Below are 27,827 nucleotides of genomic sequence, written 5' to 3'. Positions count from 1 at the left end.
TGATAGTGTCTTTTGATACACAAAATATTTCAGTTTGATAAAGTTAAATTTATCTATTATTCTTTGATTGCTTGTACTTTTGGTGTTACATCTTTAAGAAATTGTGTTTAATCCAAAGTCACACATATTTTCTCCTACATTTCCTGTTAAGAGTTTGTAGTTTTTTGCTCTTATTTTAGATCTTTTATCCATTTTGAGTTAATTTTTGTATGTAGTGTGAGGTTGGGGTCCAAATTCATCTTTGCCTGTGATATCCAGAATCGTTTGTTGAAAAGATTATTCTTTCCCCACTGAATGGTCTTGGCACCCTTGTCAAAAATCAACTAATCACAAATTTACGAGTTTGTATCTGGTTTCAATTTTATTGCATTGGTTTATATATCTATTCTTATACTGGTGCCACACCATCTTGATCACTATAGTTTTGTTGTAAGTTTTGAAATTAGGAAAAGTGAGTTTGACTTCATTCTTTGATCTCAAGATTTTTTTTTGGCTCTTCTGTATCCCTTGAAATTCCATATGGATTTTATGATTAGCTGCTAGACTTCTGCAAAAAAAAATTGTGCTAGGAATTTTGATAGAAATTTCATTGAACCTATAAATCAATATGGGGAGTATTGCCATTTTAACATTGTCTTCCAATCAATGCACATAGGATGTCTTTCCATTTATTTCAATCTTGCTTAATTTCTTTTAATAGCGCTTTATACTTTTCAGTGTATAAGTCTTGCATTCTTTGGGTGAATTTATTCCTCAGTATTTTCTTCTTACTGATGCTATTGTAAATGGAATTGTTTTTTAAATTTCACTTTTTGGATCTCTCATTGCTAGTATATGGAAATGAAACTTGTCTGTTGATTGTGTATCCTGTAATTTTGCTGAACTCATGCATTAGCTCCGTTTTGTGTGTGTGTGTGTGCGCGCACATGCGCACGTTTGAATTCTTCAGTTTTCAGTGTATAAGATCATGTGATTTGTGAATAGAGATAATTCCACTTCTTTCTTTCCTATCTGGATGCCATTTATTTCTATTTCTTGCCTAATTTCCCTAGCTATATTTTGCCTAATTTTCCCTAGTAAAATGTTTCAATAAAAATGGGGAAAGTGGACATCCTTGATTTTTTCCTGATCTTTAAGGGAAAGCTTTTAGTCTCATTTCTGAGTGTGAGGTTAGCTGTGGGTTTTTAGTAAATGACACGGTGTTGAGCAGGTTCCCTTGTAGTCATAATTTGTTGAGTGTTTTTATCGTGAAAAGGTGTTTGATTTTTGTCAAATGCTTTTTCTGTACCTGTTGAGATAATCATGTGGGTTTTGCCTTCGTTCTACTACATTATGTATTACACCAACTGGTTTTCACGTATTGAACCAGCCATGCATCTTGAGGATAAATCCCACCTGAGCGGGGTGTGCCATGCTTTTGACATGCTGTTGAATTCAGTTTGCCAGGATTTTATTGAGGATTTTGCATCCACATTCGTCAAGGATATTGGTTTGTAGTTTTCTCGTGATGTCTTTGACGGGCTTTGGTAAGAGGGTGATATTGGCCTTATACAGTGATTTAGGAGGTGTTCCTTTTTCTTTTTTGGAAAAGTCTGAGAAGGATTGGTGTTAATTCCTCTTAAGTGTTTGGCAGAATTAAGCAGTGGACCTATCTGGTCCTGAACTTTTCTTTATCAGAAGTTTTTTTTGCTTATTATGGGTCTATTCAGATTTTCTATTTCTTTCTTTGGTAGTTTGTGTGTTTATAGGAATTTGTCCATTTTCTCCGGTCGTCTGATTTGTTGGCTTCTATGGGGCCTCAAGGTCAGCAGAAGATGGGACCTTGGAGCCTTCGGGCTTTCCTGAGCAGGCAAACAGCTCTGCACAAGTGTGTGGCCTTCTAGGTTCCCAGGACTATGTTGGAGCTTTTCAAAGCCTGTAGGGACATATCATTCCCCATCCTTTCCTCCTACGCGTTTTGGCCATTCTATTATTTATCAACGGTTATCTCTTTCCTCTGGTAGCAGCATCTGAGAAATTAGCTTGTGAGTGTTTTTGGAAAATGGCCTCCCCCTGCTCCCAGAAGCTGCTTTAGCACTGGAATAGTCCTGAATTAGGCAAAAAAGGTGCGTCTTTGAACTGTTCTTCCTGCCAGATCAGAACAGATAACTGATTAAAATTCTCTGTGAATAAGGTCCGTTGGTGGATGGGGTTCTGGTTCCTCTGGTACCAGGAATGTGGCTGTTAATTTCTGGCCACTGCTGAGCAGGGGAGTGGCAGATGGGACTAGGGTAAGTTACAATGCCACAAAGTTTACTGTTCTTACCGAGAATCAGCTGTTTTTCTTGAATGAACATTTCCTGGGTGCTGCAAGCTTTTGGCAAATTTTCAGGGCTCTGTTAATTCTGACAGGTTGTGTCCATTTTCAAGTTGCTTTCATGGAGAGATGGAATTTGGAGGTCCTTTCTCTGCCATTTTTACTGATGTCACTTCTTATTCAATTTTGAACCCTAGAAACTTGCTCAGGATAAGACACAATAAATGTGGGTTGGCTGAATGAACACTTTAACAGATGAATGAATTTCACATGGCACCCACCAGGTAAAAAGTGAGCTCTTAATAGGCTAAATAATATTTCAGTAGAATAGAAAGTTTAAGATATAATATTAGTTACTTCCAACATTTAATTTGCTAAAACAATACTTTCTATGAGTTTTGCACATTTTCAAGGCTGTTGTCACATACTGGTCTGACGTTGGTCATAGAAAACACAACCAGTTATACATCTACATGCTGGGCCCAGAGATGTTTCTAAAACCTATTCATAAGTAGCATGAGGTCAGTCCAATAGGAAACACAGGAAAACATGGCCAATTCTTGACAGCTGAAAGGAGAAGGCCAAGCCATACATAATTCAACAAAAGGAAACTAGCTGACGTCCTGAGGCATGCAATTATATTTTTAAATTCTGGCAAGACTTTGAAGAGAAAGTTTATATGCAGTGAAGATAATACCAGGAATATTGCGTTTTATATTTCAAACCAGCAGCATAACAATGCATTATCAATTCCAGCATTGCCAATGAACAGGTTTGCCGTATTAGGCAAGACATTTAGTTTCTGAGTCTGAACTACTTTATCTCTAATATGGGGATAAAGAGAATTCATCAGATTGTTCTGAATATTAACTGTGATTGAATGTGGAGAAGTACATTGCCTGATGCAGTGGACACTCAATAAATGTTTCATTTCTAGTTTTCAAACTAGAATAATATTTATTACAACTTTAATTTGCTCTATTTGGATTTTCCAATCTAGACTAATAAAATTCTTTGTAATCTGTAATAAATATTTGGTAATTTTGCTTTTGTGTCTCTTTTTCCTGAATGATGGATAAAATGTGAAAACCATAAATAATGTGAAAAGAAAGAAGGCATTTACTGCAAGAAGAAAAAAATGTTTAATTAAATATCAAATGCAATGGTGATTAGCATCTGGACATCATGCCCGAATAAAAATAACTAAAATTATATATATTTGGATACACTAAAATGCATGTTTGGAATATGATTACTTTCAATGTTTTGTATGTGATTAAAGTCTTCCAAGAATGGACTTTTAAACCTGCAATTAAAAATAAGTAAGCGCATAATAAAAATAACACCAATGATAATGGACGAAGTCTCGTTTTAGTTATGAACTTGACGAACTTTTGTGGAAAATGCTTTCTAGGCTAATTTTGACTATAGATCGTTGCTGTTGTTTGGAAACTGCTGGTTTCCTAACAATGGAGATCTGTATGCTCCCAATTAAAGCCTACGGTCATTATTCTATCATTCAGACGTAAACCGACGAAGGTCCTTTGATTGTTTCACATTGTGCAATGGACAAGCCAGTTTCTTGTCATCATTATTGATCCTGATTTGCTACTTTAGGGGGCTTAAATCCCTGAAATGTAATCCCCCCAACCAATTGTGGCCTAGAATTTGTGATCAATGGCATAGATAATTTGCATAAATGGAATATCACTATACTCATGCTACATCTTACTGGAAGTCTTCTGCCTAATTACACTTTCATTGAAAACTCAACGAGACACATTTCTGTGTTAAGTCTTTCTATTGGTCTAACATGGTTCACACTGCACATCAAGCAAGTCCACTTTTACAAAACAGTCGTTTTCTCTCCTGTCTCCGATCCTGGGGGCCTCATGTGTAAATTAATAAAAGATTTTAGGAGGAGCAATTCAAAGGCTATGCTTGCCCAGATAAGGAAGCAGCGTCTTTTTTATGCGTACGAGAACCAGCAGCAGGAGAGATGATGGGGTCTTGACTGAGCAGTACTGTCCTTTCACAGGGCCACCTTCCCTGTTCTGGATCACTGGCTTCCGGGGGTTCTTTTTACTTCTAATCAGAGGTTCTTCTTATGTTCCAATTTGCTTCTAATTGATTCCTGACAAAGTCTTAAACTATACTTGAGAAGGTAGCTGATAGTCACATAAATTAGATGCTGGGGGAAGTTAATAAAACAAATATCCATGTCTTTCACACAGGGATGATTAAGATAATTAAGACCAACCCCCCCAAAAATATAAGGAAACAGAGAAAGTGAAGCTAGTCACACTTGGAATTCTAGAGAAGAAACATCCTCTCGGATGAAGCTTCTATTAGTCCCAAAGCCGCTGAGCTGCACTGAGCTGATTGCACTCCACGAGGCGAGCCCTGTGGGTGTGTGTGTCCCCAGGTTCCCATTGTTAAATCCAGACACGTCACCTCTGCTTCCCTGTCAAAATATAAGGACCAGATATGATGTTTGCACTTATTATGTAACTGTACTCTGACTGAAGCTTACTCACACAAGGTGTTTTTATAAAGCAAAGTCTATTCGCTTTTGTTGTAGTTGTGGAATGAAAACCAAGATATTTGGAACTTGTTGGATAATTGATTAGGGAAGCTCATTAGACAATAGAGAGAGTGGAGAAGGGGTGGTTGGTGTTGGGAAGGGAAAGTGGCCTGGGGTCAGTGGTGTAGTCAGTTGTAGACACAATAAGCTTAGACGCCTGCCCTGAATATAAATTTTGTTGTTTTTAATATGATGTGGTAGCTGAGAAGCACCAAGCTTTTCTTCCAAGTGATTATTTTTTATTTTTTTAAATCTGGCTGCTATTGTTGGTTTTTCAAGGATAGAAGTACATGTATATCAGATTCTCCATAGTTAGGCCATTTCCCCTTCTGATTCCAAGTCTGCTGCATGGTCCTTTCCTTGAGAATGTCCAGTGTCACTCTTTCTTAGAACTCTCCTGAATATTAACCCAAACTTCTCCTTTCTATCTGCTTCCAAAAAATTGCCAGGAGTATTGCAATACTTGGGATTTTTTTTTACTACCCTAGTATTTATTAATTTGTGTTTATGTTTCAACATTCATTATCTCTAACTCTTACTATTTCAATCTCCAGTTATCAAGTTGGGAGGCAACCTCATTTTTTGAGTAGAGATATTTTATCAGCAAAAAATATTGTCATTTCCATGGTGAGTCGCAGTGCCTCTAAGAATCAGCCAGGTGCTGATTGTGGTGATTTCAGAACTTGTACCCCATCTAAGGAAGCAGAGTGCCAGCTGATTCACAGTTATGCAGAAATGCTCAGCCTGTGCTGCCATGTCAGCCAGTGTAGAAAGAGAACCAGCAGAATCTATCCGTCTATCTTTCTACCTATCTATTTATCTATCATCTATCTATCAATCTACCATCTATCATCAATCTGTCATCTATCATCTGTCTATCTATCATCTATCCATCATTGAGAGAACCAGAGAGAGATTCAGCTTAAGGAATGGGCTAAGGTGATTGTGGGGCTGGCTCAACAAATTCAAATCCATGGAGCAGGCTGTCAGGAAGGGCAGGCTGGAACTCTGGCAGGAGCTGATGCTGCTGTTCACAGAAAGAACTTCTTCTTACTCAGGGAAATCTCAGTTCTGCTCTTTGGTCCTTTCAGCTGATTGGACCAGGCACTCCCAGATTATCCAGGATGATCGCCTTTACTTAAAGTCAACTGGTGGTTATAAGTAATCAAATCTACAAAATACCTTCACAGCAACACCTAGATTAGTGTTTGAGTAGCTGGGCACTATAGGCTAGCCAAGTTGAAGGATAAAGGTAACCATCAAAGTTGCCAAATCTGCTTTTTCAAGAAAAACTGAAAAGCCTTGACTTTTAAAAATGTCAAGTTGTTTGATTTTAAATGTGGTTTTAAGTTCACACACAAAGAAACCCAAAATATTTACCATGCAAATAACATGACCAACTGTCTTGATTTCTCTAGGACTGTGAGATTTCCTAACACACAGGACTTGCTCTGCTAAAGCTGAGGTAGTATGGGCACCCTACATCCAAACAAAACATAAATGATGTATATTCAGAAAGTGCCTTTGAATTCAAGGCCACCCTGACTTCCCAGGAGGTAGAAGTGCCAGTGGAACTAAGTCAGCGTGAGCAGAGGTTACCAGTCTATTATTCCTTCCAGACCATCTTGGGGACACACCACGTTTGCATCGATTACATTCCCACTGGAACTATGATTCTATCAAGTTGGGCTGGGGGTGAGGGTTTGGGGAATTAAAGATTCCCTACTGGAATGTTTCTCAGAAATTTCATGGAGTGTATCTGGGGAAAAGTCCTCACTTGATTCTAACGTGAATTTCTCTTTCCATGGGGCATCCTACTGAAGTAGCATGCAAAGGGATGCACGGCTCTCCTGTTTTAGAAAGTCATTAAGGCCATCATTAAAGAAAGTTAAGTCTAGCACGAGAGCTAAAGGATGAGGATAGAGTTCTACACGGAAAAACTTAAGAGGAGAAGTGGAGACAACAGGGCATACGACCTATTTGAGCAACATACATCTTCAACAATGTTTCCCTCTGCTGAATAGAGCAAGGGTTTTCTTGGTTGGTTATCAACGTCTTAGGATGTAGGCTGATAACAGAGCATCAAGCTCAGTTTAATAAATTTTAGAGGGTACCAAAAAGATATCTTCCAAGTACAAGGTCCGCTGATTGGCTGCGTGCATTCAACTTAAGGTTGATTTCCACTTCATAAGGGCTGAAGCATTTAAGCTGAACACATTCTCGACAGAAGGCCACCTTATTTCTGGAGGTAGATATACTACCAGTGATGTGGTCATGGCAGAATCGTTCAAAATTCCTTAATTCACTTTCTTTGACTTTAAAATAGTCTTCGTAACTTTAGGCTCGCAGTTATGTTTTGATGATTAGACATCGTAACATATATGGTAAAATTGGCTAGGTTTCTTTGTTCTGTTTAGAATGGAAATCTAAGCCTCATTTCAAAGTAATTTCTTTTTGTCAAATCAATCTACAGAACCAGCATCCGAAGAAATATCTAGAACTTCAATTGATTAAATTGTCCATTAAGTCAAACTTTAATTGATTATATTGTCTAGTTCTGTGAAATGAGCACATTCGTGACTCATTTACTGAAGAATGATTTGCTGTGTTCTGGAAAAGGCTCTTATTTTCAAGACTTCTCTAGAAAATAAAATGTAAAGAAAAACAAAGCTGTAAGACAATATGGCCCCAAATGTACCACTACACAACTACTTAAGGAATCTCTTTGTCTTCTGTTACAGTCTTGGTTTCAAAGTCTATTTTGTCTAAGTGTTGCTATCCAAGCTTTCTTTCATTTCCATTTACATGAAATATTTTTCCCTCCCTTCACTTTCAGTCTGTGTGTGTCTTTAGATATGAAGAGAGTCTCTTGTAGGCAGTGTATAGATGGCCTCGTTTAATCCATTCAGCCACCCTGTATCTTTTTTTTTTTTTTTTAGGATTGGCACCTGAGCTAACATCTGTTGCCAATCTTTTTGTTTTTCTTCTTCTCTCCACAGCCACCAATACATAGTTGTATATTTTTAGTTGTGGGTCCTTCTAGTTGTGCCATGTGGGATGTCTCCTCAGCATGGCTTGACGAGCCATGCTAGGTCCACGCCCAGGATCCAAACTGGCGAAACCCTTGGCAGCCGAAGTGGAGCGCACGACCTTAACCACTCGGCCGCGGGGCCAGCTCCTCCCTATATCTTTGGATTGGAGTATTTAGTCCCCTTGCATTTAAAGTAATTATTGATAGGTATGTAACTATTGCCATTTTGCTAGCTGTTTCCTGGTTGTTTTTGTAGTTAATCTTTGTTCCTCTCTTGGTCTTTACCCTTGTGGTTGGTAGTTTTCTTTAGTGCTACATTTGGGTTACTTTATTTTCTGTGTATCTATTGTAGGTTTTTGGTTTGTGGTCGCCATGAGGTTCATACGTATTGACCGATACATATAGCAGTCTATCTGAAGGTGGTAGTCTCTTCCATTTGGACACATTCTAAAGCACTACATTTTTACCCCTCTCATGTTTTATGTTCTGATGTCATATTTTACGCCTTTTTATTCTGTGTTTTCCTTAACTACTTACTGGTGGTTGCAGTTGATTTTCCTACTTTTCTCTTTCAACCTCCACACCAGCTTTCTAAGTGGCTGATCCATTGCCTTTACGAAATATTTGCCTTTACCAGTGAGATATTTTCTTATTTCTAGTTATGGCCTTTTAGCGTATTTTTTGGATTAGCCTTCTCAGGCAATGGCAACAAAAGCAAAAATAAACAAATGGATTTACATCAAACTAAAAAGCTTTTGCACAACAAAGGAAACCATCAACAAAACAAAAAGGCAATTTACTGAATGGGAGAAGATATGTGCAAATCATACATCCAATAAGGGGTTAATATCCAAAGTATACAAAGAATTAACACAAGCTAATATAACAAAAACAAACAACCCAATTAAAAAATGGAGAGGAATTGAGTAGACATTTTTCCAAAGAAGACATACAGATGGCCAACAGGCTCATGAAAAGATGCTCAGCATCACTAATCATCAGGGAAATGCAAATCAAAACCACAATGAGATACCACCTCATATCTGTCAGAATGGCTATTATCAAAAAGACAAAAAATAACAAGTGTTAGGGATGATGTGGAGAAAAGGAACCCTCCTACACTGTTGGTGTGAATGTAAATTGGTGCAGCTACTATGGAAAAGATCATGGAGGTTCCGCAAAAAATTAAAAATAGAACTGCCATATGATCCAACAATTCCACTTCTGGATATTTATTTGAAGAAAACAAAAAGACTAATTCAAAGAGATATATGCATCCCTATGTTCATTGCAACGTTATTTACAGTAGCCAAGATATGGAAGCACCTAAGTGTCCCTCAGTGGATGAATGGATAAAGAAAATATGATATATATATATATACACCATGGAATATTGCTCAGCCACAAAAAAGAATAAAATCTTGCCATTTGAGACAACATGGATGGACCGAGAGGGTATTATGCTAAGTGAAATAAGTCAGACAGAGAAAGACAAATACTGTATCATTTCACTTATATGTGGAATCTAAAAAACAAACAAAAGAATGGACAAACAGAAACAGAAACAGAAGACTCATAGATACAGGAAACAAACTGTTAGTTACCAGAGTAGAGAGGGGTTGCAGGGGATTAAGAGGAACAAACTTCCAGTTATAAAATAAATAAATCAGGGAGATGTATGCACAGTATAGGGAATAGAGTCAATAATACTGTAACAACTTTGTATGGTGGCAGATGTAACTGGACTTACTATGGTGATCATTTCATAATGTATATAAATATCAAATTGTTATGATGTACACTTGAAAATAATAGGGCATGTCAATTATATGATAATTCTATGTCAATTATACTTCAATAAAAAAACAAAACCCCAAGTTCTGATACCAAAGTTATCGTCTCTCCTGAAAGCAAGTGGAATTGTTTAAAAAATGATTTGTATTCACCATATTTTCTTTTAAAAAATAAAGCTCTTGCAAGCCAAAGAAAATCCCCCAAAAGTACAAATCTCAAATTACTAGATGTTATGCTTAGGACTACCTGAAATTTTTGTGGTTTTGGCAAAATCAAAAATTACAAAATAAAACCCATGTCAAAGACACAGAAGCAAAACAGGCAAAGGGAAGGGAGTTCGTATATCAAGCCCTTGGGTCTTAGAAATGACTGCTTGGGAAATTGAAAGTGAATTTTGTCCCAGGGCTTCTTTATACTGCTTTGCATATGAATGATTCCATTTTTTTAGGTTCATAATTGAGTTAACTGTGGATTAATGATTGAATTGATGATAATTTTAACATTTTAAGGGTATTTCTCCAAACAGATCTATTTACTATAACTACTTCTAACCAACAAGAAATTCAATATCATCTCCACTAGAGGTTTTGTATAATATGATGAGCTCATCCTATAATCTATGCCAAAATATTTTTCAGTATCACAGCAGACTCTCAAGATATAATAGTACTGTAGCATGAAGCCATCTATAAAATGTTCCCCTTTTTTATGAATTCTTTCCATTTGGTGTTAGAATCAAGACATATGGGATGCATTTAGATCTAGTTTGCTTTCAGTAAAACTTTTCTAACTTTGACAGTTGTTGAAGTGAGTCATCATTCTTATAATTAAAATCTGTTTATTCTTCCCAGTTGTAACAAATGATTGATGTAAATAATTGTTTCTATCTTGTAGTAACTAGGAGTTTTATATCATCACTGGCTAAGGAGCCTCAATTGCAGGGTTGTATTTCATTATAAAATACTTTTCTCTTCAGCAAATTAAAGTCTTTAGATGAATATATCGTTAGTCACATTAGAAGTCAAATCACATATGGGATACTGTGTATTACAAAGTAGATTCATTAAAATACAGATGAATTAGATAATTAATTAATACTACACAATAATTTAACCTTAATGAAATCCTAATGTGTACTTGATAATGCACATGTGATGAGATATAAGACATATTATCTGATCTCAATGCTTCTTAAATTAGATTGTCATAGACAGGGGAAAAGCTAAAAACAATTAACAAAGTAATAATGCATATTCCAAGATCTTCATATTTTCCTGAGAATTCCTAAGAAGAGAAAACACTGCATGTTGTGGTAAAGAAAAGATATTTCATGAAAAAGTAGAGGACTGAGTTTCTTTCAAGAATGGGGGTAGTGAAGATAATAGAGGAACACTGAAAAGGGAGAAGTGGCCAGAGCAGAAGTTAAAGATGTAAAACCAATATGTTTTTAGGTAAGAGCGAGTATGGTTTCCTTCTGAAGTCTGATTCAGTCAGGTTTTGGAACCTGGAATGGCAGACTAAGATTAAACTTAAGTTTATAGACTTTAGGGAGCCAGTAATTGATCAGGAAAATAGTACAGTCACAGTATTCTTTGATGGATTAGACTCTTTAAAGGTTTTGCACTATGGGACCAATTGGATGGGATGGACTTAGGCATAAAGAGACCAGTCAAGTGCAGGTATTGGCTTAGTAAAACCCTTAATGCAGATACAGGGAAGATTTGAAGTATAGGTTGAAAAGTTAAATGGTTCTATTATCACTAATAGTACTTATGAATTGGAAACTAAGTGAATGAAATCTATGTACTAAAGTGGTAGTATAATTTCTAATATTCCAAAATATTTTCAGCTATTTAATGTTAAATGTATATTTAATATGATAATTTGGAAAATATTTTATTTAAAACCATATGCCTATGTAAGATCAACTTAAATCAGAGCTATAAATAATTTTTATGAATATATTGTTCTCAAGTGAAAAATTCTCATGACTTCAAAGGAAATCTAGATGAAGTAGATGCTGAAATTTTGTCAAAATATACCTTTTCATTTATCTTTTCAAGTCACCAGCCAATTCACCATAAAAAAGCTTGAAGAGAGATTACATTGGTTACGTTATATCTAACCTATTGGAAGGAGGCAAATCATTAGCTAAGTAGGGACAGACTTAGTATTATTAGTAGATACTTATCTAATCTGGTTAACATAAATAGTCAAGCTTATATCTTTAATAATCTTTGATTGTAAAGAAAATTTATTTTAGAAAATTATAATACTTTAAATATGTTCAGGTTTTTTATGTGTAAATTTTGTTTTAAAATAATGTCATATAGTAATTTATTAGATTATTTGGCATAAACATGATTATTTATATAATGGATATATTTTGTTCATGTAAAGCCCCCAAATGAGCTTGATTTTAACAGAGATAGATTGCATCTTTAAGTTGTAATTTTTTATACATATGATTAGGAAGCCAAACCAAAGTGTGATGATGAAAAAGCACTGAAATATCTTAAAACGTAATTTCCTACTGTTCCGTTTTTTGAACATTTTCTTTATCCTCTGACTGGCAAATCCTTTTGTTTTTCTAGGGTACGGTTCAAGCTTTAAAAGAATGCTACATTAAATATATAAAGAATCAATCTGAAGTAAGCCTTCAGAAAGAGATTTAAATTTTAATTTATGAGTTTAATGACTAATGATTTGTTTAAATGCTTATAACCATTGACTATCTCTTCTAGCTGTTCATGTTAGGATTTACATATTTAAGGTTTTTGAATTTAAGATTTAGTTTTACTTGGAAATATTTTGCCTCCTGATATCTTTAGTTGTGCACAGTGTTAGATTGTACTGCAGATACTTACGACGATGAGCCAAGAAAAGACTTTATTTAATTTTTCATAAGGAAAAGAACTTGCACTCTTCAAAGTGATAACCTTTCATTCTAAGTAATGTATATATTGTCTTCGAATGAGTATATGGATATTTAAGTTGATATTTCAGAAACAGATGTCTTTTTACTTTTTAATAATAATCTGTACATCAAAGAAAGTGGTACCATATTGCATATTTTGATGTGTTCTATTCATTAAACATAATGCTGAAGGCAAGATTACAATTGATAGTTCCTGTAAATGAATAGGGAGTGTTGCCTACATTCTTTTTTTTTTTTTTAAAGACTTTATTTATAGCTGAGTAGTATTCCACTGTGTATATATACCACATCTTCTTTGTCCATTCGTCCCTTGATGGGCACCTGGGTTGCTTCCGAGTCTTGGCTATTGTGTATAATGCTGCAATGAACAAAGGGGTGCATGTATCTTTATGTATTTGTGTTTTCATGTTATTTGGATAAATACTCGGCAGGGGAATAGCTGGATCATATGGTAGATTGATTCTTAAGTTTGTTGAGGAATCTCCATACTGTTTTCCATAGTGGCTGCACCAGTTTGCACTCCCACCAGCAGTGTATGAGGGGTCCCTTTTCTCCACATCATTTCCAAGACTTGTTAGTTCTTGTCTTGTTAATTATAGTCATCCTGATGGGCGTGAGGTGATACCTCATTGTGGTGTTAATTTTCATTCCCCTGATAATTAGAGATGTTGAACATCTTTTCATGTGCCTGTTGGCCATCTGTCTATCTTTTTTGGAAAAATGTCTGTTCAGATCTTTTGCCCATTTTTTAATTGGGTTGTTTTTTTGCTGTTGAGATGCATGAGTTCTTTATATATTTTGGATATTAACCCCCTTATCAGATACACAGTTTGCAAATATCTTTTACTAATTGTTAGGTTGTCTTTTCATTTTGTTGATGGTTTCCTATTCTGTGCAGAAGGCTTTTCGTTTGATGTAACCCCACTTGTTTTTCTTTTGTTTGCCTTGCCTGATGAGATATGGTATTTGAAAAGATGCTGCTAAGTCTGATGTTGAAGAGTATACTGCCTATGTTGTCTTCTGGAACTTTTATGAAATCTTGCCATTTATGACAACATGGGTGGACCTTGAGGGTATTATGCTAAGTGAAATGTCAGATGGAGAAAGTCAAATATTGTATGATATCACTCATAAGTAGAAGATAAAAACACCACCACCAACAAACAAACATGTAGATACAGAAATCGGATTGGTGGAGAGAGGAAGGGAGGAGGGAGGAGGGTGAAAGGGGTGATTAGGCTCATGTGTGTGGTGATGGATGGTAATTAGTCTTTGGGTGGTGAGCATGATGTAATCTACACAGAAATCAATTATAGTGATGTACACCTGAAATTTACATAATGTTATAAACCAATGTTACCTCAATAAAGAAAAAAATATATATATGACTTATATATATATATATAAGGTTCTTGGTGTTGTACATTCTATGGGTTTGGACAAATGTATAATGACATGGGTCCATTGCTATAGTATCATACACTGCCCTTAAATCCTCTGTGCTCTTTCTATTCATCCCTTCTCCCTAAACCCTGGCAACTATTGATCATTTTACTGTCTCACTAGTTTTACCTTTTCCAGAATGTCATATAGTTGGAATCATACAATATGTAGGCTTTCCAGATTGGCTTCTTTCACTTAATAATACACACTCAAGTTCCTTCTATATCTTTTCATGGCTTGAAAACTCATATTGTCTGGATGTATCCACAGTTTATTTATCCATTCACCTACTGAAAGGCATCTTGGTTGCTTCCAAATTTTGGCAATGATGAACAAGGCTACCATAAACATCTAGGTATAGATATTTGTATGGACACACATTTTCAACTCTTTTGGATAAATTCCAAAACCAGGAAGTGGACATGTGTACAATATTATTAAGTAAACTAAAACGTACATGAATCTTAATTGTGTAGCTCAGTGGACTCTCACAGACTGAGTGTACTGTGTAATTCCATGCACATGAAGTTCAAACACAGGCAAAGGAATCTATTCAGTTGGAAGTCTACACTCATCATGGTTTCCCTGAGGGAAGGGGAGGTGACTGGAGAAAGTCCTCAAGGAAATTCTCAGCCCTTACTGTTTCCAATATTTCTTATGTTTCTTTCTCTTTTTCTCCTTCCAGTATTCCCATTACATGTGTTGCACTTTTTGATGTCCCACAGTCCTTGGATCCTCTGTTCTGTTTTGCTCAGTTTTTGATCTCTGCTTTCCTGTTTTGGAGATTTATATTAATATATCCCCAAGCTCAGGGATTCTTTCCTCAGCCATTTCCTGTCTACTGATAAGCCCATCAAAGGCGAGCGTCACTTCTGTTACAGTGTTTTAGATTTCTAGCATTTCTTTTTGGTTCTTTCTTGGGATTTCCATCTCTCTGCTTACATTGCCCATGTGTTCTTGCATGCTGTCTACTTTATCCATCAGAGCCGTTAGCATATTAATCATAATTGTTTTAGATGCTCAGGCCGATAATGCCAATGTTCCTGACATGTCTAGGTATGGTGGTTGCTATGTTTCTTCAAATTTTGCTTTTTGCCTTTTAGTACACCTTATGATTTCTCTTGATAGGCAGACATGATGCACTGGGTAAAAGGAACAGCTGTAATAGTGTGGTGGGGAGGTGTGGGGAGGGGAAGTGTCCTACAATCCTGTGCTTAGGTCTCAGTCTTTAGTGATCTTGTGCCTCTGGACTGTGAACCTCACGTGTTTCTCAGTTTTTTCTCAACCTTAGTTGAGACAGGATGGCTGGAATTGGCTGGAGCTGAGTATTTACCTTTTCCCTTGTGGAAGGCTAGAGCTGACTGGAGGTGTGTACTGTCCTTCCTCCAGGTCAGCTGGACTCTGGTAACACCACAGCTAGGTAGGCTCTGGTTAACTGGTTTCTCCTGAGGGCAGGCCTTGTTAAGAAGAACAGAGCGCTCTGGCATAGTTCAAAATGGCTCTTTTTTCCCTCTTCCTGCTGGAAGCACAAGGGGATTTTTCTCTGATATTTACTGTGAAAACGTGCTCAAGCTCCTGGCGGTAAATCCCACAAAAGCGTGGGGGCTCCCCTATGGCCGGGCCCCTGGAGTGTCTAACTTGGACTTGTCCACACTGAGCCTCCAGCAGCTTGCCAGTTACAGGCGAGGTTTTCCTCAGCCTCTGAATCTGCTCAGGCAAGCTGTGATGCCCTGTGTTGGCCGGCCTGTCTCTCCAACCTCGGAGCAGTGGTTTGCCCTGTGTCCTCCCCTCTCTCATGAATCCAAGAAAAGTTGTTGACTTTTCAGTCTGTTCAGCTGTTTACTTGTCGTTGGGACAGAATGGCGACTTCCAAGCTCCTTACGTGTGGAACCAGAAACCACACTTTACTATCTTACAATTTAGAGGCTTTTCGCAAACCCTTGTGTTCTTTATATAGAGTTAGCACCCAATATTGAAAATTTCCTTCAAATATAAAACTAAATTAAATTTTTGATTTAGCTGTTAAATGCCTTTGAAATGTGAATGAAGTAGAATTCTACATTCTTTATTTAAAACTCAAAAATCCTTGGAGGGAATTTGGACAAATCAAATTCTTTGATTAGTGTCCAAACAAGGTCCCAGCTGTGTAATTTCAAAACATATATATCATCCCTCTTAACCATATTTGGCACAGAAAAATAATATAGTAAGCAAGAAGGAGAAAGACAAAGCAAGCAATTAATTCAAAGCATTAACTCTGGATTCAGATTCTAGAAGATGAATTGTGTTCCATATCCATTTTATTTCTTTATTTTTCTAATCAATTATCAAAAAAGTTAATCTATCAAGATTAATAGGGACATATAAAAATATACTGCTGACACTGATCATCAGCTCTAAAAGAATAAAACCTGCTTTACCAAGATTGTAGGTGGATGGCACCAACCTCACAGATCACTCTAAGGTTATATAAAAGTTCTAAATAAAGAAAATAAGCCACATAAATCTTAGCTCAGCATAGGCAAAAAGAGAGGCATTGGCATATATGATGCTTTCCTTTTATGACCAGTACATTTTTCATATCATCTCTGTAGCTAAATTTCATGTATCCTTATGTTTCTACAAAAATGCTGGTTTTCAAATCATTCTCTGCTAGTTTCTATAAAAATTTTACTGGTATATGAATGAAATGTTAAACATGTGTTCACAGGATGAGATGAATTATGAAAATTTTCACAACCTGCTAGTCTTTATTTTCCTGGAACTTATTTTTTATTATTTAAAGAATTCAACTTACTCTTTGGAAATATAGTATTAAACTGACCTCAGGCCATTTCGTGTGCAAGTTTTGGGGACCTACTTTTTGTGTTTAAGATGGAAAATATTGCATCATCTTTGCAGGCTTGTGGAAATGATCCAATATGAAGAAAAGCTGGTATTTCAGGAGAGGAGAGTCACCTGCATGTCTGACATCTTTAGGTAGTCAGAAAAGGAGTGGATCTAACTGGACAGGGTGCCTTCACATGGTTTTTAAGAATCACCAAAGTAATAGGAAGGTGGTGGGAAGTGTGTAGCAATTCTGTCTGACTGCTTCTGAAGCTAATTCACGGGCTGAGAGTGAGGAGAGGGGAAGAATTAACAGCAGTTTGAGAGGGAATGAGAAGCTGTGAAATTAAATCACAGGGTCAGAGAGTGAATTGACTGAGGAAGTTTAGTGGATTGCTTGTAGCATTAAGAGGAAAATCACTTAGGGAATAATGGCTGTAAAGTCAACATGATGGTATGAAGAAAGAGTTTGTCGAATTAGTTGAGGAGGCCTACGAGGATATTACTAGAAAAATGGACTGTGGAACCTAAGCCATATCTGGAGGGCTTAAGAACGAAACAGGGGTGAGAAACAGTGAAAAATCTGTAGGCCCTGGGAGAGTCAAGACAATCTTTAGCAAAATCTAGCTTAGGACCATGCAAGCAAACCCCTGGGGAAGGGTCGGGTGACATCATCAGCAGAGAGGAGACCAGGACTCGATCACATGACAAGATGGAAGCATCATTTCCAAATGTATTGAAATCATCAAGAACATTTACAGGAGTGATCAGGGGAGAGGAAATAGCTGTCTTTATGAAGCTGTGGCACTGGTGAGGGCTTCCCAGGAGAACAAGGGGCTCTAGGTTCCTGCTTGGTTACCCTCTGACGGCAGAGCTGAGGGTGTGAAAGGTGGGTGGCATGAGAGCATGAGCATCTAGATGGAGCCATCAAATTATAATGATTCATTAACATAAATATATATAAAAGTATATGTATTTATATATAAAATATATAGAGTGTAGATTGATCTATATTCTTATTTTTGCTCTTTAATTTTATTCCCCAAAAAGTTCCTGATAAAAATCCCTCATTAAATCAGACTTACAATTCCTTAAACATTTCTAATCAGGCAGAGAAAAGGTGTTAAACTTTTTCAAACAGCCAAAAGAAAGGTCGATTTCTATCTTCTGTTCATTGCATAACTCACATCAAATGACAGGCAGTCAATGTACAAATGGCCTCACAGCAGCCAGAGAGCGTGCTGCTATGAAGCTGTCTTGGTATTTTAACCTTAGTTTGGTTACAAGGAATAAAAGCTCATTTAGTGAAGGTCTAGAAAAGTGATTTCATTTTGAAAGTATACAAAGAATGTAATAAAACACAATTATTGAAAGCACAGCTGACTCTAAAGGAATTTGGAATATCATGGAGCAGTTTTTTTCTTACTCATTTGCTCTCTCCCCTGGGCTTCGTGTTCTCTCTGATCTAAAAATGTTCCTTCATGCCTGTTCTCTGTTTATTGTCCTCTTAGCCAACTAGCTTAAGTTTTTTGGCTCGTATTCAAATACTTAGGCTAGAAAATCTATCTGAGTGGCTCAGTGACAGTCACTGTTTACCATAAGCTAACCGTCTGGATCCCGAGGAGATGAGGTTGATGATGGAAGGAGGAGGGATAGAAAATTTGTGTAGTATACAGCGTTACTGATTCCACACTATGCATGGGTCAAGTTGTCCAAGAAGGGGTTGGGAGGAAATGACTGACCTCATGGTAAAGAAGGAATTGTAAGACAGTATCAATAAATCGACTGAGTGGGCTGCCATTTTGGAGAAATAAATTTGTGATGCGTGCCCAATTTACTGATGACATGCTGTAATGTATAGTTTATTAATATTTTATTCAAAATTCCTTTGATAAACATAAAGAAGTGTGTATTTATGAACAATGCTGACTTTGAGTGGAAAAATGAGTCTTATGCTCTAGTTTAAATTTACCACACTAAATTGTCTGAATATCCTGACTGAAATTTCTAGGGCACATCCTTGAGGGAAGATAATATAATGGAATTCTTCATAATTGGAAAAAAATCTATGATCAACATTTACTGAAAATACCTTAGTTTTATAGTACTTTACAACATTGGGTATTTTGCATAAATTAAGTTGTTTTCTAGTTGTCATCATATACGCATCCTCCACGAGTTCTACTACAACCACAGACATTGTTGTGCATTGACTCTATTGACCTTTATGTGCTTATGAAACATAAAGTTCATGTAAGTCTAGTGGGATATATTTTTCTCTAGGAGTCTAAAGACAAGAGTATGTCCAAAATAATGTAAATTATTTTAAGAACATTTAATGTCACAGGAAAGAAGCTTAGATTTTAAACAGGGAGCTTTTCTTTCTAGGTTTTTTATTTTCTCCATATTTAATTCCAACCTGATGACTCCAGTGGCTAGTCCGAGCTCCAAGAGTGTTGTCTAATATTCACTCAGGCATAACTAACATGGATCTTATGCGACACCAAAATGCAATAACCCACTTAGCACAATCTTTAATTACCTTTTATTGATGCAAGACTATTTGGCCAGGGACTTGTCCAAGAGGAGGAGGCACAGCACGCTCACCTATGTCTATTGACAAGGAAAGAATGTTGTTTCTCTTTTTAATGTAACCTGTATTCCTTTTGACATTTTCCTTCTCTTTTCAATAGCTGTATGTTTCAAATAAGCTGTTTTTTTCTAAGTTTTAAAAAACTCCTTTAAAAATGTGCTAAATCATGCTAGGGCCTTTATTGAAGGAAGAATTTTAAAACAGGGGTCGGGAGATACGAATGCAACATAATCTGCTCTTTACGCCACACCTACTCTCCTCCCAAACGTGCACATCTAGCTGCATCTCATTCACCTGATTCTGTTGCTTGTGTCTCTTTTAGCTTATAAACCCACAGGCAAAAGACCATTCATTTATTTCCATAATCCAAAAATTTGGAATTTACTGTCCTTAGGCACTTCATAATGTCTAGTTCCACATGATTCCTATGAAACCCATTCAGAAATGCGTGCCAGGAAACTAACCTGCTGAGTTCGGATGTGCATGGCAGAACTCTTAACTGTGCAATATTTCTGATGAAACACGTCACAAAACAGTTCTTTTAAGTTTCTGCATCCCGTTATATTGTGAGAATATTTGTTTAAATTTGGCTCGGATTCACTTTAAATAAATCCACTGTGCTAATTTCTGGCTTATTTGAGTAGTTTTATAAAAGAACTATGTAAGACAATTAAGCATCCATTTTGAATAGATGTAATAATTAGACTTGATTCTGCAGTGTTTTCCGTTGTCTAATTCGGGGTGACAGGATACAGTGTCCGCAGAGGCCACGGGCGGCCTCCCAAGATCTGTGATGTGAAGGCACATGTCCCTGGAATGTGGTCTAAAAAAATCACTCACGGGGAATGTCAAGTGCCCTGTGGTGTGCTTGGATAACTGAAGATGCTCCCTTCAATGGTTAGAGGGCTTTGATATTCTTCACCCTGCTGTGGGGTTTGCCTTACATAAACTAGGAGCAGGTGAAATCTATAGAGATCCAAAATTATAAATAAATTATAGAATATTTAAATTATAAATAATTATAGAATATATTTATATAAATGAAGATTATAAATAAGGAACTAAACCTTTATTTTAAATTTTGTGATTAAAAATATTTGAAAAAATACTTTACATTGCATGTTAAATCTCTATTCACACCCAGCACTGCATCTTGGTTTCTAAAACCATTCTTCATTGAAAGGATCCAGGGCTCCTTGGAGAAATGGCTGAGTCTAGGACTGAGGCAGGCAACATGCAAGATGAGCCTGGAGCATCTTGTAGTGCCAGGAACTAAGGAAGTGATCATAAAAATGTAAAAGTCCACAATGATGAAGTATACCAAAGGAACACAAGGGACATCCAGAAGAGCTTCCAATGGACAAAGCTGAAAAAATTGAGCAACAAAATAAATTAAGTAGTATTGGACTATAACCCAAAGTGTAAAATAAATATTCACAGATCCATACTGATATACATTAATTAATTAGTCATATAATTAATAAGGGAGAACAGATAAATCTCCCAGGCAAAAAAAATTCCAAATAACTACTCCACTCTTAAGGAGGGAGCATAATTCCCCTCTTCTTAAGTCTGGGCTGCATAGGGAGACTTCCTTCCAAACAGCATGGGAAGCCAGAGAACAAAGGTAACTTCCCATGGAGAAAACAGCAAACACTCCATCAAGCTAGGCAATCAAGGCCATCAAGTGTTAAGTCCTACTGATAGGATGTACCATGTTAGGATGTGATGACACGTGCTTGGCCTCTGTCGTCTTCCACCCCAAAACACATCCTTCCTGTGAAATCATGAGGAAACATCAGACAAATTCAAATTAAGGGCCATTCGTCAAAACATCTGACCAGTAATCTTCAAAACTCTCAAGGCCATCACAAACAAGGAAATTCTGAGAAAACGTCACTGCCAAGAGGAGCCTAAGGAGACGCAAGTGTTAGATTTAATGTAGAATCTTGGATAGGATTCTGGACCAAAAAAGGACAGCAGGGAAAAAACCAGGAGATCTGAATAAAGTACGGGCTTTAATAACAGTGACTCAGTGTTGGTTCATTGATTGTGACAAATGTACCATCCTAGTCTAAGATGATGATATTAGAGGGACTTGGGTGTGGGATATATGGGGACTCTCTGTGTACTTTCACAATGGTTCTGTACGTCTAAGACAGTTCTAATGTGAAAAGTTTATTAAAAAATACTTTTGGTTAAATGATACACATATATTTAAATATGTTTCCACAAGCATGCTATTATAAAGTTTGAAAGTTTACATGTCATATTTATTTTTCCTTTAGTAAAAAAATTGAGAATTTCAAAATACCTCTATCAATATTTTATTTACATTTGAATATTTTATTTATTGATCTCAGTATGATATCCTAGTTTACACATAGCATGGCTTTGTATCCAGTTTTTGGATTTTTGTCAGAATAAATTTTATAATTAAACTATGAATTAAATGAATTGGCTTTTTTTAGTAGTGAGCAGAGGTGTGCTATCTGGTAACTCCTTGAATTTTTGACAATAGTATGGATACAAATGGAAATATTTGTAATAGTATGATTATTAATTCTTACAATAAATAATTCCAAAGTGGATTCTTAGTTCACTGGGAAGGTATTTCTTGATGTCAGAGGACCACGCACAAGGGTGTTTCTAACTTGTTTTTATTGTTTATAAGATCTTTTTCAAATGTCAAACAGTTTTATAATTTTGAAAAAATCTACTTAGTACTTGTGTGATATTTATTTCTTAACATGTAGGTGAATATGCATGTATCATATGTGTAAAACATTTATAACTTCAAATACCATACTCTTCCTAGTAACATGGTTATACAATTTTAACTGGTGGAGACCCTAGAGGTTAATTACTCCAATTTATTTATCCAGATGGGAAAATTTAAGGCAACAGAGGGTAACTATATTCAGATGGGCTGACTGGAACTACAGCCAAGTCTTTCTTGATTCACAGGTCTGTGCTCCTTCCACACCATCTCACAGAACCCGTTAACAAAGTATTAACAGGCCTGGTGGAAAATTCTGTGCAGAGGGTGTTAAATAGAAAAAATATTGCATCACCAGACAAGAGTGAAAAGGGTACATATTCTTCTGACATGCACACTGATTTGAATTCATATTGCTCTGAAATATCTGAATTTTATGAAATATCTGAATTCTAAATTTCTATGGTTATTTTTTTGTTCATTTATTATTAACTATGGCCAAAACTTCTGCTCTCAATTTTTCATGATTGATTCCCACCCAATCAAAATAGATCTTAAGGAGAGTCACGAAGGGCGTTTATAAATTATTTTATTTTGGAACAGTCGTGGCATTTTTAAGTGATAACCTACCTTTAGTTGAACATGTATTTGAAACTACTCTGTAACAATTCTGTAGGATGTAAATAAGACTTGTTTGATTTGTTTGTTTATTCTTGATTTTTTGTGTTTTTTTTAATACCTACTAGTAGTCCTTGTTGCATTTTTATTCCTATTCAATAGCACCTTCAAAAACTGCTAGAAATAAAAAGAGCCAAGGAGTGCAAAATTTACATAGCTGGGATTTTACAAGACAAAAGAATCTCAAACATGACTTATTTCCACTGGAGAATGAGGTCTCAGGGAGAGTAACTGGCTGCCCCCATACATGAAACTGCTAGGTTGGAACCTGGAACATTTTCCACCTCCTGGTCCAGTACTCTTTCTGGACATTAATATTATTTCTAGGTAATTTATAAAGAGTATTAAAATTCTCTCTCTTTCACCCCCCACACACTCTCACACAAATACGTATACACAATATCACACAACAGCAGCTGTGATTTTTTTTGATTGCTGTTCAGAAATAATTTACATAGATGCCAATTTTATATTTATAGTCACATAGTTTTATTCCTAGAATAGAAATATGAATACATTGTTTAGATGGCTGCCAAATTTCCATATGTGCTATTTGTGTGTGTGATTTGGAATTTGTTATTCTTACGTTACATTAAAGAATCTATAGTTGACAGACTCTCTTTGCAAAATATCAGGTCCCTTAGTAACTTTGCTGTTGTCCACTTTCAAAATTATTCTTAAGTCATTTAAAAAAGGATTAATCCACAATTCTCTAGATTGTGTACATTTTCTGTTTAATTAAATTTATTTAAAAAGTTACCAGTCTGCATAAAACACTGAATTTAATTAAAGTAATTATATTCCATCCTCAATGCTGTCCAACCTTATTTGGGGGTAAAAGAGTTCTAGAAAGTATACCTAATGAGCTCTTTTTTCTTTTGTGTGTGTATGTGGTGTGTGTGGGGAGGCGTGTGTGTATGTGTTTGTGTGTTCTCTAACAACAAACAATGAAAGAAAAGCCTCAGTAGAGATATTGAGTATATTTAGTTAAGTGGTAGCACATTTATAAAATGTTGAGAAATGTATCTGAGAGTTCTTAATTTTTCTTTCAATTCTTACAATTATGGTTTGTGGAGACAGGCCAAAAGCTCATGTGGCGGGAGTATTCCACTTGGCTGTAAGGCATCAACAAGACAAAATTAATTACATCTTAGTCAGATACACAGTCTGACTCATGCATTCTAAGCTGATCTCAGTCTCTTCCTAGCACAGCAAACTCAAATTATTTTTCCTTTGGAAGAATATTTTATAATAACAAATTGAAACCATAATGAATGAGGTAATTACAAGAAGAGACTTTGACATTGCCTTCGGCCTAATAGTGCCTGAGAGATGCATTTTCATCAAAACTCCACCTAAATGGGTGCCTGTTTTAAGATTTGGCTGTTCTCGTTGCAAATGTACTGAAATGTGTTACTGGAATGTTATGTTTTTGCTTTTTATGAGCTGTGTGCTTCCCTCCCTAATCTCATACAATTAAATATAACATCCCCAAGGATTCTGAAGATAGATTAAAAGTTGGCACAAATATTAACCTCTATTTGTACCTTAGTTATCATGGCCATTCTAGTAATCATGGAGGAGAAAGGGTATGGGTTTGTCTACAAGATACCTAACAGGCTCATAAATTTGTAGGGTATAATAGAAGAAAAAGTCACATTGATTCATGTCTACAATAAATACACACATACACATACTTCTAAAGGATTGTGATTTGTATGTCATGTAGAAACAAACTACATTTGAAATTAAATTAATTGTAGTGGACAATGCTTGATTTGGGGTTGAGTCTTACATTTATCAACTAAGTCAAATTTTCCATATTCAATAACCTATCTTTAATTTTATTTCTCAGAAAAAGGGATATATACCACTGTACAGAGACTCACCCATTCAAGCTGGACTGGCCTGTAAGCTAATCCTGGCTCAGCCAGAAAATAGTTGGAAGATCTGTGCCAAGATTTTTAACTTCTTAGAGACTCAGCTTTTCCTTTGCTATAGAACTGACATGATTGTTGTAATTGTTAAATAAATCAATGTACATAAAAGGCTGGTACAGTAATGGCATATAATTAAACGTCAATGAATAAATGACAGCTATTCTATTGAGAAATAATTTTGCCCTCATAATGACATTTTTGGTTAGGACACTTTGTAGAATGGCATGTAGACACTGTAAGCAATTTGAGGCTGGGACCATATCAGTGGAAGTTAAGTAAAATTGAGTTAGTTTTAATAAAATTTGACATAGTATCTGTTAGCTTTTACAAGATTCTCCCATTTATAGGACAAGTGAAACTCATGCTTTATATGATAATTGTTAGTTAGACAATGTAAAAAGACAGTCAATCTAGGTTTGTGAGTGAAGTCCCACCCTGAGAAAACTCCAAAGAGAAAAGGGGAATAAGTAAATGATGAGGATGTTGAAGAATAGAAGCTGTCTGCAGAAGGATATTACAAGGTCTTCAAGTTGTTTAAATAGCCTAAGCTTATCTGAAAACAATCTGTAGATTTTTACAGACATATAGAACAAACTCACTGCAATTAAATCTGGAAGAACGTCTGGTCCAATTTAAGCAATGCCTCTCTGTTTGGCTCTTCTTCAGACTGAATGGATGACTCAGAACACTTAGTCATATGATTGGCGTTAGAAGATTTGGAAAGAATCGACAGGACTGTTTGGTTCACTCAAGTGTTCATTCAATACCAGTCTTCATAGCCTATATACTGGGAGTTGATTAGATAAGTGAACCCTAGTGTACATGTTCTGTGGGATTGATACATTAAATTATTCTTGTGGTAAATTTTATATTATATATATATATATATTTTTTTTTTTTTTTTTGAGGAAGACTGGCCCTGAGCTAACATCCATGCCCGTCTTCCTCTATTTTATATGTGGGATGCCTGCCACAGCATGGTTGACAAGGGGTGCCATGTCCGCACCCGGGATCCGAACCGGTGAACCCTGGGCTGCCAAAGCAGAGTGTACAAACTTAACTGCCATTCCACTACGCTGGCCCCTTATGTTATATTTTTATAAAATCAGGAAAACAAACCAGTTTTACTTAAAAAAAAACTGGAATACTTTTTATTTTCTTGCAGAAAAGGAACCTTAAAAGTATGTGTTAAATTTTAAAGAATGCATCTGGACATACTTCTCTATAGTGATTTTCTTTAGTCTGAAAATCAAGCTTGTTTTGCATCAAAGACAGACTATAATTGTGATTAAGGGATGTGAGAAGAATATCAGGTGAGAAATCTGGATGCTCTCAATGAGATCTCATAAAGTTACATAACCCCAGTTAATTCATTGGAGTCAATAATTTGGACGAGCCTTATAGATATAACACATTCATTTTGTCCATAAAGTAATGTTTCTCTTTGGGACTGACTTGTGCTCTGGAGATTTAGAAGTGACATGTGAATTAAAAAAGTCAAACTTCAAGATAATTTATATTGAGAAACTAGAGAACTCTATTTATCGTTCTAGAAGACTAAGGTCTAACCTTTCTCCTATCCTGAGAAGAACTGACCACTTCTCAGTTTAAATCTCCACCCAAATTTTTGGGAAACTTTATATCTACTAATAATATCTAGTCTTGAGAATAAACCTCTACCTCCCGGGAAGGCGATTATAAGTACCGAAACCAGCAAAAGTGTATGTCCCCTTGAGTCTAGAATAACCCCACAGAAGGCTTCAGGGCACGCTACGGGCTCTGAGGCAAGAGTCCTGGCTGTGAAGGACGGGCATGCCTTTCGCTCTCTCCTCTGACTCCCCGTGGTTGGCTAATTACTGGTCCGATGCACACACATGCATGAATGTACACACACACATGCACACACATACATGCACAGATTTGTGCCACAATGATTAAACAGAATAGTTTAGATTCTTTACAAACTAATCATTACCTTGATGCATAGTTTACAAGGATTTAAAGATATTTGTTGTTCATCTTAAAATATTACCTTGGTATTTTATAATTTGCATATTGAGCATACCTTGAAGAGGAATGTAGTAGAATTGTAAAGTCAATAATCCTTGAAATGATTAAAAAGTGTGTGCATGTATGTGTGTTTAATGACGGAAAATGCAGATATTTCTCTCTGAAGATAAAAGTCTATGTCAAGACAAAATTATGTATATAAAATTTATACTTCCATACATTTGTTAATCCCTTAAATTAGAAGAAAACTTTGTCTGAAAAGTTTCAGAAAACCCCTAACCAGAGAAAATATTTCTACTGAATCCAGGACACCAGACTATAGTAGAAGGGAATTACCTTCGAGCCACAATTCTGCATCATTTTATGGCTTAGATCCATAGAAAACCACTTATTTAAAAATAAATATTCGTCCTGTGGTTAACAGATTTTTCTGATGAATCAGCTAGTTCTGGCATTGTATAAAGCTCTGATCTATAGAATTACTCAGTTTAAAAGTCTCAAAATATTTTCTTAGCAATATGGACACCAGAGTAAAGCCAGTAATTGTATGCTATATCCTTTACACCTGTCATAAAAAATATTATTATATAATTTGATCATTTGCTTTTGCTCAATGTTAAGATTATATGGTTTGTATTCTTCATTCCAAAGTTTTGATATCAAAACTCATATAACGTGGAGAAGAATGTAAGACCCAGAAGTGGTAAATGGATGTCCTCACAGCCCGTATATAATTTAAAGATCACTTCTGAGCCTGAGTTTAATTTTCTCTGTGAAAGTCCATTATTTCTATATTATTAATGCATTACAATCTCTCATTGAAACACGAGTAATTTTAATCAAGACAAATAAAGTTTGCATATTATTGTAGACATCTATTTAGTCATTGAAATTAGATAAATTATCAAAATTTAAGACTTCAACATTACAGGATTTCCTCATGTCACTGCTACCCTTTGGAATTGTTTCACTGAA

The sequence above is a fragment of the Equus quagga genome, chromosome 8, assembly GCF_021613505.1.
Source record: "Equus quagga isolate Etosha38 chromosome 8, UCLA_HA_Equagga_1.0, whole genome shotgun sequence".
In the NCBI taxonomy this organism is placed as follows: domain Eukaryota; kingdom Metazoa; phylum Chordata; class Mammalia; order Perissodactyla; family Equidae; genus Equus; species Equus quagga.
The sequence above is the reverse complement of the archived record's forward strand: the minus strand, read 5'-3'. Positions refer to the sequence as shown.